General features: G+C 41.8%; 1 protein-coding gene across 4 annotated transcripts in view; it reads left to right on the forward strand.

Annotated features, from left to right (window-relative positions):
* The first annotated feature begins 7,468 nt into the window (after positions 1–7,468).
* Positions 7,469–13,676, forward strand: part of OGDH (oxoglutarate dehydrogenase) — a 97,341-nt gene continuing 91,133 nt past the window's right edge. For all 4 annotated transcript variants that reach the window (XM_037837251.1, XM_037837253.1, XM_037837254.1 and 1 more), the window contains exon 1: positions 7,469–7,541. The gene's annotated coding sequence lies outside the window, so the exon portion shown is untranslated. The remainder of the gene's footprint in view (positions 7,542–13,676) is intronic.

Raw genomic sequence — 13,676 nt, forward strand, 5'->3', positions numbered from 1 at the left:
CAGAGCGACCAAATGAAGTATGTGGGCCTTGTTTGGATTGGGATTCAAGCCAGCCAACAAGAAAAGGACATATTTGAGACGATGAGGCTTCTAATGTGGTTTTGGGTGTTATGTGATATTAAGGAATTATTGTTGATTTTGTTGCATGTGATTATGGTATTGTTTGAGTACTCTTCTATTAGAGGTATGTATGAAGTGTTTAAGGTAAAAATAAATATTCTGGCTGCACTGTGGAGAATGGAGAACAAGTGAACAAGAGTAACAAGGAAGCTTGTCAGGAGGTGGTTGTTATGCTGATGGCAGTGGGGATGAGAGAAAGGGATGGATGTGAGAGAGATCTGGAAAATAGAAACAACAGCCTCAGTGTCAAATTTTCACTATACTATGTTCTTCAAGGTCAAGGCTTGGAGTCTTTTTCGTTTTTGGATACTCATCCCCTGTTTTTTCTCCAAAGTAATCTCAACTTGTCAGACTGCTCACTGTCCTCTAGGTGGAGATTTGGAAAACATAATCACCGTAATTCATGCACTGACACTCTTTAGTCTCATAGCTGGGTGCCTGTGTCTTCATTACTCCCCTGTAACTGATCTGGGTCAAGCAGTACAGAAGAGACATTCAGTGGAAGGAAACCAAGCTGAGAGGTGTGTGGTGCAGACCTCTCCTCTGCCCACCTCCTCAGGCCCTCCCTGTTAAGTCCCTGGAAGCATGCCAAGCTTTGGTTTTATAACCTTGAACACTGCCCTCCCTGAACGCATCTTGTTTTGAGAAAAGAGCACATACCAAGATGTTTTCCCAAAACTTGCACACAAGCCCCTGGTATTAGCCACTTTTGTTTCCCCAACCATATGTAATCTGTAGAGTTGTTACCATAGATGCAGAACATACTCGAGTGAACTTCTTGCGAGGTAGCTGCAGCTCTATTTAAGTTCCCCTAATAGATGATTAAGGACTGCTAACCCTGGTGTTCAATGCTTCCTTCTTTGGAATTGCAACCAGTGCCGTTGTGGGGTGGTTTGGGGTAGTCCCAGCTGGGTCTTCCCCTGTTTCTTCTTTTGGGGCAAGTCCCGTTGCAGGTACAGGAGGCAACAGATGGCTCTGATGGGCCCTTGAGAAGTGTGTGTAGGATTCCCGGTGCTTGCTCTTGTGTATCTGCCTTGTGTAAAACAAGCAAACTAAAAACCCTGTAGTATCTTTCTCAGCAGGCTGAGTGTTCTAAAAGCTGCTACCTATTTATCCCCTAAGAACTGGGATTGAACCAAGACAAACATCCTTGTGACACATAAAGACAGAAGCTTGTCAAAACAAGCCTCCCTGAGGGATGGCAATTCTTTGGTGGGGAGTGCAAGCCCAGTGCTGCTAGACTTTATGCTTTTTTTTTCCTAAGAAGCTGGAAATTTGAATTGTAGTATGAAGTATTTGGTTTTAAAATATTAGCATTTAGCTCAACTTTTGTCTCACAGAACAGACAACAAAGCACAATTTCTGGCCACATTCAGCAGTCAAGCTTCCAGTTGACTCCAAATCCAGTGAGGAACACTCTTCAGCTTTCATTTATTTGACCTCTCTCTTACTATTGCCCATTCATCCCTTTTCCTCACCGTCTCTGCCTTGATCTCCTTCCTTCATTCTTTGAACAAACTGGCAGAAGATGGGACTAAACATTTGGACTAAAATAATTGAGGAAGAGAGAGCTAGGAGGACAATTACGAATGAGTGATGACACCACTAGCCATAACACACCCTTTGTGTAGTGTAAAAGGTGAAAACTAAACTAGAAAGCTACTTAGTTACTTACTGGGCATGGAATTAGAGCAAAGGAAGATAGAAAGTTTGTTTTTAATTAAGGGAATTTCCAAACACAAAATAAAAGTAGAGAAAAAAATTACCATGAACTTTCACATACTCATCAGCTAGCTTCAACAACCATCAATTTTATGCCATTCTTGTTTCATCTATCCTTTTGACTTTTTTCTCAAATCCCAAACATCACATCATTTCACCTATAAATACTTCAGCATATCTATCTAACAGATAAGGAGTTCAAAAAATGCCATTATCACACCCAACAGAATTTTTTAAAACACTCCTTTAATATCATCTAATACTTAGTTTGCAGTGTTCAATTTTTCCCTATCGTCTCAAAAAACTTTATATTAGATTGTTCAAATCAGGGCTCAAACAAGGCCTACTTACTTCATTTCATTGATATGTCCAATTATTTTTTTAATATATAACAAATTGCTTTGCCTTTTTTTGTAGTTGTTGTTCATGCCATTTATTTACCGAAGAAACTAGGTCATTTGACCAATAGAATTTTCCACATTCTGGATTGGACTGATTAGATCTTCAGGTATCATTTAATACGTTTCCCTGTCCCTCGTATTTGCTGTAATCAGAGAGTTAGGTCCAGAGCAAAAGAGGATTTACAATGAAAATAATGAAGCTTGATCTTCAGTTCCTCACTCACACAGACCCCTCTATCTAATTTTGTATTTGTAGTTTTGTATTTTTTCCTTAAAGAGGGCCCTCAAATTTGCATAGTTTCAGGCTCCACAAAATTGGATCCACCCCTGGCTAGGGGCTTGATTAGAGTCAGGTTTAATTTTGAGGGGTGGTTGGTGATGACCCTTCGTGGGTGCTACTGTGTGCTTCTACTGTATCACATCAGGAGGCACACAATATTTAGTTCTCTCCCTCTTGGTAAAGCTGGGATTCATCTCTGAATCCAGGTGTTGTCAGCCTGATCCATCAATCATAAAGTTTACCATCAGTCTTCCTATAAGTGTTTAGGAGCTATCCGATGATCACTGGATCAGTGGTTCTCAACTAGGGCAATTTTGACACCTACCCCTACTACACCACCACTAGGGAACACTTGACAATGTCTGGAGATGTTTGGAGTTGTCAAAACTCGGGGGAGGTGCTACTGGCATCTAGTAGGTAGGAGGCAGGGATGCTGCTGAACATTCTGCAATGCACAAGAAGCCAGCCCCACAGGAAAGAATTATCCAGACCAAAATATCAATAATGCCAAGATTGAGAAACCCTAGTCTACACTCATTATTTTCATCAGGGGTACAAAGTGGCGATTTCTCATTTCTCCTGAATTTATCAGCTGTAATTCTACAAACATCTGCCCTGCTTCATCTACTATCCGGCTACTCTGAAATACAATCTATTCTGGAAAGTCAGGGTATGTGCTGCATGTTTTCCCCTTTGTCAATGTCAAGGATAATGAATTGATGCCCCCAGCAACTTGTAAATATGACCAGTTTAGGTTTTGGGGGCTGGGGGTGGAGTATTATAATGACCATATGGATTTGGATGCGTTTTAATCTGTGACAGTCATTATTCTTTTGGATGTTTTAATTGTCTCATCTTTGACCAGGTTGTTCCTATGTCCATTTGCCACGATGAGGACAGGGAGTGGGCTGCAGTGGGTTGAGTGGTGGTCTGAAAAGATTTGTCCATGTTCTCATCCCAGGGACCTGTGAATGTGACCTTTATTTGGAAAAAGTGTCTTCGCAGGTGGAATTAAGTAAGGATCATGACATGAAACCATCCTGGATTATCTGGATAGGTCCTAAATCCAGTGACAAGTGTCCTAAGGTGGAGGACATGTGACTGCACAGGCAGAGATTGGCGCCTCAAGCCAAGGAATGTCTGTAAGAGAAGCTGGAAGGGACAAAGAACAGACTTTCCCCGGAGCCCCTGGAGAGAATGTGGCTGACTCTGGTGCCACCTTGATTTCAGACTTCTGCCCTCCAGAACTGGGAGAGGGAGAAATTTCTGTTGTTTTAAACCGCATAGTTTATGGCAATTTGTCAGAGCAGCCACAGGAAACATGGGGCATGTCTGGTTGGAAGAGGGGTAGGATTTTAGAGAGAGTGGCCAAGGAATGCTCCCTGGGGAGGTGCCCTGTGAGTGAAGACCTTGAGAAGGCGAGAGCAGGCCACGGGGATACCTGAGGACAAAGCAGAGGCCCTGGGGCTGGCTTGGGTCTGGTAAGTTGAGGAACGACAAGGCTACAGGGGCAGGAGGAGAATAAGGGGAGAGGAGGAAATGAGGTCATGCAGGAGGTGGGAGGATGAGTGGGACTTTTAGACCATCTTAAGGTCTCCATTTTCCTCTGAGTAAGAACCCCTTAGGGGATTTTTGAATGAGGAGTGACTTGATCTGACTTAGATTTTAAATTGGCCCATTCTGTCCGGACAAGAGACGATCATTCTAGAACATAAGGAACATCAGTGGGTACAAGGTATTTTTGCCAATAATGTTTAATCTGAATCTAATCAAGAGTTTTGCCCAACTTCCAGTTCACAGGAAATTCAGGACACAGAGGACAACACGAGGAAACAATAATATAAATCCAGAGGCTGGGACAGTTGGCCTCAACCCTACAAAAACTGAGGCAAAAAGAAAAAAAAAAAGCCCTGGGACTATACTAAAGATGCGTAATACCAAATAAGACTTGTGAAACTTGGTTGGAACTTGGTGAGGTAATTGTCAGCAAAGACCACTGCCACGTCCTCCCATCTCTGTGTAGACATGCTACTCCTCCTGTAGGAGGTGCTGTTTCCTGGGCTGGCCCTTAAGTCGACCTGGGCTGGCCCTGGGCTCTGTGACCAGTTCAATACAGTGGAAGAGAAGCTGTCCGGCTTCTGGGCCTGGGCTTGAAGACATCTTGCACATCTTCTGGTTTTGCTTTCTTGGAACCCTGCTGACATGAGGTCCAGCCAGGCCGACTTAAGGGTAAGCAGTAGGCATGAAGCCATCTTGGGTCCTGACCAGGCCAGTGGAGGTGCCCCAGCTAACGCCACATGGAATAAGGATGAGCCCTTCCCACTGGACTATGCAACTATGCCACTGGGAGGGAAAAAAAAGGAAAAAGTGATATGGAAAGATATCCAGGATAGATTGTTCAGTTAAAAAAGCAAAGTGCAGAAGAGAATACCTAGTAAACTCTCATTGGGGTTTGTATTTGCATGACGAAACACTGGAAGAATATATAAGAAACGAATATAAGTGGTTATCTATAGGTAACATGAATATTCATGTACTGGTTATAGAAAAATTTCTGTCCTTATTGGTACAGAATTCCCTGAATTCCCTCCACCTTGGCTCTCACTCTGGGATACCTGATTGCCCCATGGTTCAGCATGTAGAGTTAACCCTGGCAAGGCAGGGCAGGGGACTGGCAGGTCAGCATAGAAGGGGTGGAAAGGAGACTTTGCAAACTAGACTTTTTAATATCCTTTTGATTTTTGAACCATGTGCATATAATAATGTTATGTAATAAAATAAAGTTCAAAAACCTGCCACTCTCTATTACCGTGCCCTGTTTCATGGATTTCAAACCATCCCTTGCTAACTTGTCAGTTTACCCCAAAAGGTCAACAAAGATCCTGTCAGTGGTGCTCCCTCAGCTTCCTGGCACCTGGAACCCAACTGGTATAAATACATGTTGAATGAATGCGGTGCACAGTTATGAAAATGGACTCTGAGTTTGGTTCGACCTTCTTCCACTCCCCAGATCTGTGTCCCACCATCAACCCAACATTTTACAAGCACCCCACTTCAAAACAAAAGCAGAACCCAAAACTCTCACTTTGCCCTTTTCAGTAGTTTAGAAATTGCTCTGAGACTATCACACATATGGGTGGTACAGTCCTCTGTCTGAATCATAGCCCAGATTCAGTTATTTTTGTCTTCTCTGGAACTTTCACGCTAGTGAGAACACTGCTCCTTGTCACCCCAGTATCTGCTGTTGTGCTCTGTGTGTGTCATTCATTAACTTGATAGAAGAATATATTCAGAACAATTCAAGACAGTCTGGAACATTTTCCCTGAGGTCAAACATCTGGATACCACCTTCCCATCTCAGTATCTAATTCATAGATTCTTTAAATGGATCCATTTAATACAAAAGAAAACTCGATCATTACTGTATATGGGAAAGCAAGTATTACTTGCCATAATATTTTTAAAATACTGTCAAAAACCATGAAGACAAAGCAGTTTTATTAAGTTCTAGCTTTATATTATTGCCTTCCACAGGTATTGAGCCTGAGGTCTGATCTCTGTCAAAAACGGAAAGAAAGGAGTAAGACACATTATCATGAAATGCGGCAATCTCCTTGATGCAATGAAGACTGAAGAACTGCAGGGAACTTCCTCAGTATGTGATTGAATATAATTTACTATATTCCATCAATGCTGAGATGCAATTTTTTTTCACGTTTTAACATTTTTGAAAAAGGGAAGTCTCTTACAATCAATGGAGTGTTATGGTTTAAGCATTATGTGTGTTAAAATACATGGTCACTTTTATTCAATGAACAATACGTTGTCCCTGTACTAAGTCTAATCACCTGGCGTCCTACTGGCCTTACCTTTCATCCTTTGGAAATCCCTGGTGTATAACACCGGCCTAAACATAAATGTAGTTTCAACTGGCCCTGCAAAGAATAAGGCACTGTCTAAAGATTATCACCCAGGACTCCTGCCTCTGGTTCTGATTTTACCCACGTGTCTCGGAAGCGTGGTGGCTCTGGAGCCAGGACAACCCAGACTGAACTCCCAACACTGCCACTTGCCACCTGCGACCCTGAGCAGGTAACTACTACAAGTCTGTTTCCTTAACTATTGAATGGGGATAAGAATCTCTATCTCACAGGGTTAAAAAATAGTGCGTGGATTTAGCTATGCTGTCAACTTTGGAAAAAGTATCCCAGGTGTACCGTGTTGAATTGGCATTGTACAGAAATTAACGGCCATATTGATCTAGAAACGTTAAACAATTTTTTTTCCATTTGTACAGGGGTAATGCACTATATTACATATGTAAGGTCTTATCTACATGGATTTGATTACAGAAACTAATAAAGTATTCTCTAAATAATGAAAAAAAATAGTGCATGGAAAGCGCTGGACACTAAGTCCGACACAAAATAAGCGCTCAGTAACGTAAGCTTTTATTATTCAAATTCAGCGTGTATTTTTGCCATTTGATAAACTTCAAATCAATCTATCTATCATGTATTGGGTTCCTTATAGGGACTGGAGACTATTATTTTGGCCAGGAATATCTTCTATGAAAATGCTAACCACTGTATAAAAACCTTACTCTTCGCAGGTGGAACACACAGGTGTCTTTTGGCTCGGGGCAAATTCCTGCAGTTGCACCTGAGCCTCGGAGCCGGGCCCCGTAAGTCAAAAAGAGGGTGCAGGGTCCGTTGAACGCGCGCGTAAGGGGCGGCTTGGCTCACCCGGCGCCAACTGGAGCTCTGCAGTGGACCACCGCGCCCACCGCTGCCCGCTGTGACGTCACGGCCAGGGGACATCACGCGCGACCCCAGCCACGCCCCCGAAACCAGGTGCCTGCGAGAGGCGGGGTGCGGAGCGCGGGCGTGGCGGGCGCGCTCTCCTCCCCCCGGGCAGGGCGACGTGCTGACGGCGCACGCAGGGGCGGGGCCAAGAGTTTGGTGCGGCCGGAGTGGGGTGTCGGCGCCTCATTCGGGCGGAGCCTCGGCCGGAGACAGGTAGCTGCTGCCGGGCCGGTTCGCGGGTGCGGGGAGGCCTCTGCGCGTGCGGCCAGTGGGGCGGGGGTCGCGGTCAGGGGGCGAGGCCGCTGCGCCCTCGTTGGCTGCTGCCGCGGCGGTGACGGGAGTGACTCGGGGATGGAGCGGAGGTGACGGAGGGCAGGTGGGCGGGAACTGGGAGGGGGGATTCCTGAGCAACGGGAGTTGCAGCCAATAGGGCGGTGGGGGTCTCCTGGCGGGCAGAGATTGGCGAGCGCAAAGGGCTCGCGCGGGACGCGGAGGGGCTTGGGATTGGCTGCCGGCTCGCTGGGGGCGGGGTCTCCGCGGCGGGCGGATGTGAGGGAATGGGCTGCTGCTGCTTCCAGGGTGACCCACAAGGTCGCGGGCGGGCGTCAGGTGGGAGGGATCGTCCCGGACGCGGTGCCTTAGCCCTGGCTTGGGGTCGCGCCCCTCCGGACTACCCTGGACTCCGCGAGGGCCTCCGCAGCCTCTCCGAGGAGAGAGCTTCCGCCCGGCCCACTGGCCCCTGCCTCGGCCCTTTGGAGGGCGCTGTCCCCAGGCGTGCGGGCGGACTGACCCGGGCCGGGGTCTCCTGGGCACGCGTCGCAGATACTGGAGGTGTGGGAGCCTCAGGCGGGCACTGCTCCCTCCGGGGAACTCAGCTCTGCTGTCCTCTGCACCTCCCCTTTTTGTTCTCTAACCCGTTAGTTTTCCGGTGTAGGGAGGGAGCCCGGGCGTGGAGGCGTCAGGCTGTCGAATCCCACCCTCTTGATCTGCGAACCGTCCGCCCGCATCTCTCAAGCATGGTGTCTAGTTCCACCTACCAAGGGCTGAGAAATGGGTCCTTATGGGAGTGCATCCCCACCCCAAACCCCGCCAATACCTGGGGATCGAGTGACCTTTTTCATAAACTTGTTGCCCGCTCTGGCCTCTCACCGCCCCCCCCCCCCCATTGTTATATCAGAATTCGCGTAGAATATTAGGTTGGCTGCATTTCTTGGACCAGTTGTTCTTGGCGGTCCCTTCTGCAGTTTCACTTGGTAATGACATTGGATAAGCCGATTTACCACTGTGGAGTTATCTCGCAACCATAATTACATCTTGGAAGTTTTGTAAGACATTTTGATTGAGATGATGGTCAATTCCTGTAGTCACACAATTTTCATGTAATTTTTTCCCCTTTGAAAAGATATCTAACATACATGTAAGTTATTGCATACGGAGATTTAATTAAAAAAAAAAACAGCAAAACTTGTGGTAACACCTCCACAGGATAGCTATGGCACTTACTCTTAGTAAACGAGAACTTGCTGACCCCATGTAACCCCCACCAGCTCTTTTCTACCCCTTTGTCCAAAACAGAGATGACTCTCCTGAGGTCCAAAGTGTGACCTCTGAATTGTGTTTCTTTGTGCCTTGTTTTCAGTCCTTTGCGTTGAAGCCTGGGCTGGTGGCTGATTTCCAGGTATACTGATCTGAGCAGCTTTACTTTAGGATGAATGGATTGGGATAAAGCCTTTTTTTTGCACTCTGGCACTAGGCTGCAACAGTCAAACCACAGTTTTTGCTATGCAGATCCACTCCTTATAAAAGTATTTAACACTCTTCCCTCTTTGTAAATTAGCTGAGGATTGGAATTTGGAAAGTTGGAGAAAGATCAGGGTATCACTCAGGTATTGTAATTTTTTTCTTTTTAATTTTGTTGTGATTTTATATACATCTATATGTATATAACTTGCCATTTTTAAGTGTACAAGTCAGCGGTATTAATTACATTGTCAATATTGTCTTATCATCACTATTGTCCATTACCCAAGCTTTGAGAGTACTTTCCACATTTCAGTTACTTTTTAAAAAATAGGTATAATTCACCTACCATACAATTCATCCGTTTAAAGTGTACAGTTCAGTGGTTTGTAGTTTATTCAGAGTTAAGCAACCATCACCACAATTCAATTACTTTTGAAGAGAATTTCAGAAACGTGCTGATTTTTGTTGGTTTTGTTTAGGTTTAATTGCAGAATTTATTAAGTACCAAATATTTTCCATGTTTATTATATGCATATTACACAGTAGGCATTTTAATCAATTTCACTTCTAACTACCCCCATTTGAAAAAAATGCAGTAACATATACTTTTTAAATTTTGAGATAGTTTTCATTTTGAGATAATTGTAGATTCATGTGCAGTTATAAGAAATAATAGAGTTTTCCCCTCTACTCAGATTTCCCTTATGGTAACATCTTGCAGAATTATAGTACAATATCGCAACTAGAATATTGACTAATAAAAGTCAAAATACAGAACATTTCCATTGCCACAAGGATACTTCTTGTTCTCTTTTTATAGCCCCACCCTTTTCTCTTCCATCCCCACCCCCTCCTTAACCCCTGGCAACCACTAATTGTTCACCATTTCTGTACTTTTGTCATTTCATCCTTGTTATATAAATGGAACCATAGGGTATGTAACCTTCTGAGATTGAGTTTTTCACTCAGCAGAATTCTCTGGGAGATTCATCCAGGTTGTGTGTAGCAATAGTAAGTCTCTTTTTATTGCTGGGTGGTAGTTAATGGTATGACACATCAGTCTGTGTAGCTATTCCCCATTGTCAGGGGTGTTTCCAGTTTTGGCTATTACAAATAAAGTTGCTATTAACATTTGTGAATAAATTTTTGTGGGAACATAAGTTTTCGTTTCTCCGGAATAAATGCCTAGGAGTCTAGTTGCTGGGTCATGTGAATTACATATTTACTTTTTTTTAGGAAATTGCCCAATTGTTTGCCCTAGTGTCTGTACCATTTTACAGTCCCATTAGCAGTGTATGAGTGATCAGGTTTTCTCCACATCCTTGCCAGTGTTTGGTGATGTCACTATTTTTTATTTTATCCATTTTAATAGATGTGCAGTGATAAATCACTCTGGTTTTAGTTTGTAATTCCCTAATATCTAGGGGTGTTGAACGTTTTTTATGTGCTTATTTGCCATATGTGTATCCTCTTTGGTGAAATTTCTCTTCCTGTCTTTTGTCCATTTTGTAATTGGATTTTTTTCTTTTTCCTGTTGGGTTTTGAGGATTCTTTGTATAGTCTAGATGCTAATCCTTTGTCAGATATGTGATTTGCAAATATTTCTGTAGTTTTTTTTTTGTCCTTTTAACAGGATCTTTGCAGAGCAAAAGTGTTTAATTTTATCATTTTTTTCCTTAATGGATTGTGCTTTTTATGTCAGATCTAGGAACCCTTTACCTAACCCTTTTCCCAAAGATTTTTTCCTATGTATTTTTCTAAAAGCTGTGTAGTTTTTCATTTCATGTTTAAATCTTTGACCCATTTTGATTTAATTTTTGTATAAGGTGTAAAAGTTAGGTTGAGGTTTTTTTTTTTTCCCTCTAGAGGTATCGGGTTGCTGCAGCAACATTTGTTGAAATGACTATCCTTACTCCACTGAATTACTTTTGCACCTTATCAAAAATCAGTTGGCAGTACTTGTGTGGGTCTGTTTTGTAGCTCTCTGTTCTGTTCCATTGATCTTTGTGTCTGTCCCTTCACCAACACCACACAGTCTCGATTGTGGTAGCCGTGTAATAGATCTTGAAATCAGGTGGACTGATTCCCCCCACTTTATTATTGTTTTTCAAAATTGTTTTAGTTAATCTAGTTCCTTTGCCTTTCTGTATAAATTAAGAATAATCTTACCTTTATCTCTAAACAAATCTTATTGGTATTTTAATAGGAATTGCATTATAGTTTTCAACACACATGGACTATACATGGTTTTTTAGATTCATGCCTAAGTATTTCAGTTTTTAGAGTTTTAGTGTTCACAGTTCATTGCCAGTGTATAGAAATACAGTTGCTTTTGCATGTTTATCTTGTATGCTGTGACCTTGCTGAACTCACTGATTAATTCAATAGGCGTTTTTAGTTCTGTGAGTGTTTTTTTGTAGATTTCTTGGAGTTTTCTGTATAGATAATCCTGTCATCTGCAAATAGGAACAGTTTTATTTTTTCTTTTCTGATCTGAATGCATTTTATGTCTTTTTCTTGCCTTATTGCAGTGGTTACAATGCCAGTACAGTACTGGGTTGATTAGAATGGGTGAGAGTGGACATCCCTGCCTTGTTCCTGATCTTAGGAGGAAGCATTAAGTCTTTTACCATTAAGTATAATATTAGCTATGGACTTTTGTAGATGCTCTTTATTGAGTTGATGAAGAAGTTCCTCTCTAGTCCTAGTTTTCTGAGAGTTCTTTTTTTTTTTTTTTTTCCTGGTGGGTGTTGTATTTTGTCAGGTGCTTTATCTGCATTGATGGATGTGATGATGTAATTTTTCTTGCTTACCCTGTTAATATGGTATATTACATTGATTGTTTTTTTGAATATTGAACCAGCCTTTGTATCCTTGGAATAAACTCTAGTAGGTCATGGTGTATAATTCTCTTTATATTTTGCTGAGTTCTATTTGCAAATACTTTGTTAAGTATTGTGTCTTATATTCACGGAAGATGAATACCTTAGTCTGAAGCCTTTTTGTACTGTTTTTGCTTGGTTTGGGTATTAGGGAAGTTTGAGCTTTATAAAATACATGAGTGAGTGTTCCTTCTTACTGTATTTTCTGGAAGAGATTATGTAAAGGGGAGTTATTTCATCTTTAAACATTTGGTAGAATTCTTCAGTGAAACCATCAGGGCCTGGAGATTTCATTTTCAGAAGCTTTTAAATTACAAATTAAATTTCATTAATAATTATAGGATTATCAAATTTACACTCCATATTAGATGCAGTGTTGGCATCTATGTGGTATTTTGTATTTTTGTTGAATTCTATGTCCTTGCTGATTTTCTGTCTAGCTGATCTATCAGTTGTTGAGAGAGGGAGTTAAAGTCTCCAACTCTTAATTGTGAATTTATCTTTTTTCTTTTCAGTCCTATCAGTTTTGAGTTCACAGTTTACAGCTCTGTTGTTTGGTGCCTACATGTTTAGGATTGCTGTGCTTTCTTGGCAGATTGATTTTTTTTTGAGCTTTTTATCATTATGTATGTATCTCTCTGTCTTTGGTAAGTTTCTTCAGTCTAAAGCTGGAGTCTACTTTTTTTTTTTTTTTTTTTTTTTCCTAATAGTATAGCCACTCCTGCTCTCCTTTGATTAATGTTTGCATGATATATCTCTTTTCATCCTTTTCATCCTGCCTATATTGTTTTATTTGAAGTGAGTCATCTTACCTGGTCTCTCTCTTTTAATTGGTGTATTTAAGTCATTTACGTTTAATATAATTATTGATATGTTAGGTTATTCTTTCTTTTCTGTTCTGTTTTTCGTTTGTTTTCTTTTTCCTGCTTTCATGTGAGTTATCTTAACATCTTTTAGAATTCCATTTTTATTTATCTATAGTGCTTTTTAGTGTATCACTTTGTATAACTCTTAATGGTTGTCTAGGTGTTAAATTATGTAGCTATAACTTACTGAATTCTATTGGTATCATTTTACCAGTTTGAGTGAAGTATAGAAACCTTACCTCCTTTCATGTCCCTTTACCTGCCCCCATTTGAAATTGTCATTAATATTTTCTCTACATAATTTAGAACCATATCATTGTTATAATTTTTGTATCAACTGTCAATCATAACTTAGAATACTCAAGAGAAGGGATGTGTATTGTAATTACCCATATTGTTCTCTCCATTGTTCTTTCTTCTTTTGAATTTCCAGGATTCCTTCTTTTTCTCTTTTATCATTCCTTTCTGTTCAGATCAATTCTTTAGCCATTCTCTTGAGATAGGTCTGCTGGTGACAAATCCCTAGTTTTCCTTCATATTAGGATGTCTTGATTTCCCCTTCAGTCCTGACATATCCTGGGTAGATGATTCTAAGTTGACAGTTCTTTTCCTAGAGCATTTGAAGGTGCTACTTCCTCCTGGCCACCTTGGTTTTTGATGAGAAATATGCTGTTATTTGAATTGTTTTTCTGCTGTAGGTAATTTGTCATTTCTCTTGAGCTGTGAAGATTTTTTCTTAGTCTTTAGTTTTCAGAAATTTGCTGTGTCTTGGCGTTGTAGATGGAATCATGGCCCTCATAGAGACGTGTTCAAGTCCTCACCCCTGGTCCTGTGTGTGTGAACTCGTTTGTAAACAG

The sequence above is a fragment of the Choloepus didactylus genome, chromosome 5 (genome assembly GCF_015220235.1).
Source record: "Choloepus didactylus isolate mChoDid1 chromosome 5, mChoDid1.pri, whole genome shotgun sequence".
NCBI lineage: Eukaryota > Metazoa > Chordata > Mammalia > Pilosa > Megalonychidae > Choloepus > Choloepus didactylus.